The sequence below is a fragment of the Akebia trifoliata genome, chromosome 11 (assembly GCF_017979445.1).
Source record: "Akebia trifoliata isolate Shusen 1 chromosome 11, ASM1797944v1, whole genome shotgun sequence".
Classification (NCBI taxonomy): domain Eukaryota; kingdom Viridiplantae; phylum Streptophyta; class Magnoliopsida; order Ranunculales; family Lardizabalaceae; genus Akebia; species Akebia trifoliata.
Window position 1 is genome coordinate 5742809 of NC_141385.1, and position 7468 is coordinate 5750276.

General features: G+C 33.8%; 1 pseudogene across 1 annotated transcript; it reads left to right on the forward strand.

Annotated features, from left to right (window-relative positions):
* The first annotated feature begins 2569 nt into the window (after nt 1-2569).
* On the forward strand, nt 2570-4113 carry LOC147390564 (oil body-associated protein 2C-like; annotated as a pseudogene). The gene is made up of 4 exons (XR_015170249.1): nt 2570-2863; nt 2972-3090; nt 3167-3281; nt 3668-4113. The product of XR_015170249.1 is annotated as an oil body-associated protein 2C-like (transcript).
* Nucleotides 4114-7468: the final 3355 nt, after the last annotated feature.

The following is a 7468-nucleotide window of genomic DNA, read 5'->3' on the forward strand; positions in this document are numbered from 1 at the left end:
AGAAGTTAACTTAAAAAAAAACAAAAACAAAAACCTAATCTTCATTGACTCAATCTCTCACAAAACTCAAAAGGAGATGAATACGAAGAAGATCGTGAAAGAGAAAATCGAAACAAACCTAGGTGTATTTGGAAGCGGGAGTTAATTTGAGTTGGAGTTGGAATCGATGGAGTTAGTTATAACTTTTCAAATAAACTCTAATGTTTGGTTTATCTAGGAATTCAGCCTAGGAGTTATAAAAAAAACTTCAACCCTTGTATTTTACTAAGATTGGCTATGACCTAGCCAAGTCAAATTGATTTTATGTATCTTTTTACAAATAATTAAATATTAATTGGAGTTGGAGTTGGAATTGATGGAGTTAATTATAACTTTTCAAATAAACTCTAATGTTTGGTTTATCTAGAAATTTAGCCTAGGAGTTATAAAAAAAACCTTCAACCCTTGTGTTTTACTAAGATTGGCTATGACCTAGCCAAGTCAATTTGATTTTATGTATGTTTTTACAAATAATTAAATATTAAGATTAATTTAAATATGTATTATATTAAATAAATGTGATTAACTATTTTTTATCACTTTATTTCATTATAAATTATAATTATTTAAATATAAAATTCATTTAATAAGTAATGAAAGTAAGTTAAATGATTAATATACAGGATGACTGAGCAAGTCAATTCGACTTTTGGGATAAAACAATATGTTAAGATTTAGAGTAAATCTAGCCTTACTAACATATCAAGATTTCCAATCTTACTAAAGATTGTTTAGATCGTTTTATAGAATCCAAAAACATGATCTGATGCCACATGGATGTAGAAGACGAAATTCTATAAATTTTGAAGAAAAAAACTTATAAAAAATTATATTCTACCATTAAATTTTAATTTTAAATTTAGGAGTTCAATAGCCGTCCTTTTTCAAAGCAATATATATCATTCGATTCTAAGCAAATATAGGGATAAATCCAAATATGATCCAGATATGACTCGGATTAAGGGACATCAACCCATATCCGACCCATATTTTTCTTTGGATCTACTACAAAAGTCCAAACCCTCTAAATTCGGATCACTCAAATTTCAAATAAAATTCTACCCATTTTATGACCTATGCTAATCATCTTATTTTATTATATATATATATATATATATATATATATATTTAAATAGGAATCTAGATTAGGAATAATGTAAATTGAGTTGAATGATTTATATTAGAGCAATCAATGGGCCGAGTTTTTGCCTGACCCAGCCCGGCCCGCTATGAACAGGGTTTGAGTTTAATTATTAACTCCATTTAGCTATCGGGTTGAGTTAGTCTAAGCTCGTTTAATAATATGGTCGGATTTGGGTTTTGATTGTAAGCCCAATGGGTAACCCGACTATACTATATTAAATACAATGTATAATAGTCTTATTATAAATTAATAATGATCCCTTACCTTTGAAGTGTCTTTAAAAATGGGTTTGGCCCTGCCCGACCTGTAAATGGGATGAATATTACTGGAAGTGGATCGTAGGACGGTCAATGGATCAGATCGTACCCGCAACCTAATTCGTTCCGATCCAATAACTTCGGGTTTTGATCGATGTTTTGAATTCCAACAAGGATCCTAACTGATATCTTATTGGATTGGATCTGAATCAACCATGTCTCAATCCGATAAGAACCTGATCGATAATATGTTAGAAAGTATATAAATTATGTTATATATTTATTAAGATGTGAGTAGTTGATTTAAATAATGTATATAAAATCGAATTTGGTATCAATCCAATCCTTATTGGATCGAACCAAATCAACCTTGATCCGATCCAAATATGATCCATTGATAGCTCTAGTGGACTGGGCTTGGAGTAAGATTTTATTTTTTAAGTTGGGCCTGGGCCGATATTTATATGTGTTGGATTAGGGCCTGCTTTTTTTAAAAAAAGCCTGATCCATTTAAAACCCAACCCAACCCAATCCATTAACTCGAATTTTTGGGATTAAAGATGACTTATGCAAGTCAACTCAATTTTTGGGATTAAAGATTTTTGTCTAGAGTTGTAAATTTCACCCACATAGTTAAGAAATAATAACTCCTTTAAAAATTGGGAGTTGAGGCCCTTCTTAGAGTTGTAATTCCATAGAATTATTAGATCAAACAATCAATTAGAATTCTAAGATGGGGAGTTGTAACTCCAACTCTCGTTTCCAAACATACCCTTATTTCAGTTCTAAATTCGTGTTGATTTAATTCTATTAGTATTTCGATACGGTTTTACTCCTTATTTGGAGGAACCGACTCATGTTGATTCGATTCGAACTTGGCCCCAAACCCAATCAAACTGAACAAGTCGCAACCCTAGCAAAACGAGCTAAATATTTTTTGCTTAACCCGCCGCCACTTGTCCCAAAGCTTCACAACGTGGCGACCCATTTTAGCCAGCTTAAGAGCCATGTATCTTCAAGAGAGATCGTTTGGCAGCGCCACGTGCAAAGGATGGACACGTGGGACACTTGCCTTGTTTTATATAAGTGCTCCTCCACTTCTCTTTCAGACCAGATTCTAGAGAAGAGAAACGCTACAGTGGTGATGGCTTCTAGAGATGCGCGTCCTGGTGAGATGGGTGGTGGTGATCAACCGACATCAGGAAAGTCAATAACGGTGGGATAACAGATACTGGAGAAAGGGCGAAGTTGCTGCAATCGTTGAAACCAGTGAAGAAGATTCAGCAACACGTGTGCACCTTCGTTTTCTACAGCCAAGACATGACACAGCAAATCGAAACCCACCACTACATCACTCGGATAAATAAGGATTTCCAACAGTGTGCTGTGTACGATTCTGATGATTCCAACGCTCGCGTCATCGGTAAAATCAATTTTCTTACTTCTTAGCCCCACCAATTGGTCGCGCTTAGTGGTGCCACGTGTCGAGTAGTTTAATAATACTACTGTTGTTGGACAGAATCATTTTAAGGTAATTTTGTATTTTTCTAATGTGGGTTTTTATTAGGTGTGGAGTATATTGTATCGGATCGGATCTTTGAAACGTTGCCACCTGAAGAACAGAAGCTGTGGCATTCTCATACATACACTGTGGGGCACACTCTCTTTTTTAAATTTTTAGGGAAATTATATTTGTAACAAATATGATGGACTTTGAATGGTACAGATCAAAGCAGGTCTGTGGGTACATCCACGGGTTCCAGAGATGCTGCAGAAGGCAGAACTTCAAAATCTGACTAAAACGTAAGGCAAATTTTGGTGCACGTGGCAAGCGGATAGAGGTAAGGAATAAGGATGTGCCAAGTCACAATGTATCATTAGAAAATATTTTCTAGAGATTACCATTTTCATTTTATTGAACAATAAATATATCCTAGAGATACAGCTTTGGAATTTCAAGCTAGGTGTATTTTACCATCTAATTGTGTTTGAGAGTTGAGACGAGAAGATAGTCCCTAGGGATTTCCACATGGAAACAGATGCTAGGAAACTATTTACAAATCCCTAGGAAACATGCACCCAATTAATGGGTACTATTACAATGCCCTAGAAATTAAATGGTTATCTACATAAAGTTTAGTGTGTTATTAAGAAAAAAAAATTGGTGTGTTAGTATAAGAAGTTCTCCACCACTTCTTATTGGGGGTTACTTATGATATGATGGTAGGTGACGCACTTCCTTTGGGAGCTCCGTCCCTAATGATGTCAACTCAAGCAGTGGAAATGGGAATGGTGAAGCCAGAGCTGATACGAAAACGTGATGAAAAGTACGGGATATCAAATGATGATCTGATGATATCGAGGGTGGAACTTGAGGAGCCAGAATCTTTAAATCCACATGCGAACTACTGGAAAGAAACTGGCAAGGGATTTGTCGTTTATGTCGAAGAAACTGAGATGAAACTCAGAGCACCCTTTCCATGAAGTAGAAGATAAGACTACTAAAGACTCTCAAGATGCATGTTTTGTGTTTAAGAGTAAAAGCTGTACGTTATCTTGAATAGGTACGTACACGTTGTTGTTATTTTGTGTAGGGAGCTTTTTTTTCTGCATTTATGTATTTATTTTTACAATGTATATAAGCATGAGTACATTACTCTTCTTATCAATCAATTCCAAGGGAGTGGAAAAACAAAACAAGAGAACAAATAGATTGTTTCCTCGAGATACTAACAAAAAGCATCTATGGTATGTACGCATCTCAACGTCAGAAATGTGAGAATCGAAGTGAATCTCTGTCACCCCAGCATCACTCATACTAACTATTAAGGGGTGATGAACACAAATTTTTGATGGATTTTGTTGGCCCACACGTTTAAAAGTGGAATAAGTAAGACTTTGAAAATTGGACTATAAGGGTATTTTGGTAAAAAGAAAAATTATTAAGGGCATTTTCGCTGCAAAATACAAATTTCAAAGTGTATTCGTTGCACTTTAACGTGTGCCCTAAGGGCCCACATTAAAAAGACGCCTAATTTAATTACATATTCACTTACTAATTTAATAAGATTTCAAATTTTTGCCAAGGATTGTCAGACCCACATAATCATGGGGCCAATAGTCATGTAAACATTTCAACACCCTGCACCCCTATGCATGCCAAGGGTTGTTGGGCCCTCAATAGTTATGGCACTTTTCAAGACCTTTAATAGGGGTGGAGAGGTGCCAATGGTTCGATTCCTCTGGTTCTAAGATCAAAAAACATCATATTTGTTTTCAGTTTTGGTTTTCCCATAGAATCGAACCAAACCAAAGCGACGGATTTACTTGGAACTGAATCAAACCAACCTGAATAGGTTCGATTCTATACATGGGTTGCCAATATATTATAAATATATTTGGAAGCAACCTATATTCCAAGGGTTTAGGCCCTTCTTTGGAATAGTCTAAAATAATTAATAATAAATTAATACATATTTATTTATTTTTATAAGGGTTTAGTTAGTTTCTATACAAGCCTTGAATTGATTGAACCCTAACTTGTTCTAAATCAAACCATGCTATCAGTTTGGTTTGATTCTTTGTTTGAAACGGACGAAGTTACACCCCGATATATTTCCGAAGCCTGTGATACTTGGGCAAATCTGTTTTTGTTGAATCTACTAGTATGAAAATGAGATTTTGGTGAAAATGCGATTTTTACCCCTCCATATATTGCATGCATTGTTTTGTGGGGTATTACATTGTATGCATTGTTTTGTGGGGTATTACATGTATTTGGGTGAGATATGGTACTCTAAAAGGCCAGTTGTCTCGTCTTTGCTAGTCGGGCCTATGGGTCTGGAGCACGTTATAAAAAAAAATGAGATTTTGATTTGTAAGATTGCTCATTTTTGTGGAAAAATGATTTTTCTCTCTTGAAGGAAAATGTATTCCCACCCACCACCTGCATCTGGAAAATGATTTTCTCATCTATTGATATTATTTTCACACAATTAAATCCCTTCCTTCAAAACCAAAACCCCAATTATCTTTTTGACACTTTACTATTTCCTATTCATAAGAGCAATGAAGTGCAGAACTTATTTTTTAAAATAATTCATTTTTCCGTTATCAATTCGTTTTGTTGATTTTATTTTCTATAAAAAAGATGTTTTTCGTGAAAATTTTCTGGACCAACTCAATTATACCTGAATGAGAGGCGTATTAGCGTCCAAGAGTTCACTATAAAATGATTTGCCGCCAATCTTCATTCAATTTCTCGATCACTATGTTGGGTGCAGACACACACAGAGAGAGAGAGAGAGAGTTGCAATTTGAAATTTCAATATCTCTGGCGGATTTTTAACAATCTTTGAACCGTACGGTACTCTAATTGCAACATTTTCTAACGTTATTTCTAAAATTCTCACTGGTTTGAATTGTAATTCGAGTTGTTCTTGATCGAAAATTGACAAAGAAAAGCTCGATTTGTACCGAATACAGTGATTTTTGAACATTCGAATGGTTTTTCTTTGAAGTTTTGATGAAATTCAAAGGTTCTGCGAAGGATTACTATCATATGTCCGAGGTAAGATCCTAATTTCATGCATTCTGCTTTGGTTATAGTTTCTTGTGTGCTTCGTATCTGAAATTTGAGCTTTTCTAGTTGTGTTTTGTTCAAATAGAGACAGAGATTTACGATTTTAATCTCAGTAATCCTGCAATTTCCAGTAGATCATGCCTTCTGAAGGTTGTATTATTCAGATTCCTAATCTCAATTTTTTTTGGGTGGTTTTCTGCACTGTACGAGCTGAAAATTCTGGTTTTTAGTGTAGATTTGACATCAGAAGATCCATTTTGAGGTCTTTGACTGTTTTCTCTGTCCTTGATCTTTTACATTTATTAGTTAATTTGACTCCGATTTTATGTTCATTTTTTATTTGCTTGATATCTCGAATCTTGATTACTATTATGTTGATACTCAAATCTTATTAATCTAACCTAAAATTCTTGGATCACCACGATTTTTCACCAAAAATCAAACTTTTTTCAAGTATTTTTCACAAAATGATCCAACTGGCACGGAATTTTTTCGTATTTGAGATTAAGCATTTTGAAATTTGAAGATCTTTTCTCTATCCAAGCCGTTTTCTTTATCTGGCAAAGTAAGACTTATCTTACAAACTTAAGATTTTAAACCTTACTAAGGATCCTTGAGCTCACTTTGTGGCATCCAAACACCTGATCCAATTCTACAGGGTTGTCGAGGGCAAAATTCTATAAACTTAGAAAAAAAAAATTTATTTTTCACTATTAAATTTTAATTTTAAATTTGGGAGTTGGGTGGGAGTTCGATAGGGTGCCCATTCTCAAAACCTTAGATTAAATCCCATTATATATATATATGGGTTGGGATCCTTTTACCCCTAAAAATGACTCTTGAAAAAAACACATGATCCTAACCCTTTAAACACAAAATCCAATAGTTGAATTTTTCATTATGATACTCAAACAAATCATTTTAGATAATTATTTGTTTCGATTATGCTTGAATGTTTCATTATGATACCAATTTCTTAAGTAGTGAGCATTGAATAAAATGTTTATTTTCATGATTTTGATAGTTTAATCTTTAGATAAGTTCAAGTCAAACTATGCTCTGCTAGAGATTCAATGTTTTACCTTTGATTTTGTCTTATTAAATATTTTCATAGAATTTGGAACTGATAGTTGAATTAACAGATTTCATCTTTAGATCTAGTAACATTAGTTTTGTTAATTGGATCGAGATAAAAAGTAAACAAATAAATTGATAAGGTAACTTGTTTAGGTGGATTTGACTGATCTAAAATTTTACATTGTGATTCTCATTCCTGTTTATTTTAGAGTAGTTTTAATTTAATTTCCTTTAATACTTTGAACCTGATTGATTGTTTAAGTCAAAAGAAAAATTGCTAGATCAATGTTGTCTCTGTGCATCGACCCTTGCACGCCAAAGTTTTTATAGATTTTTGTTCTCTTATTTTTATTGATAATTTGCACCGAA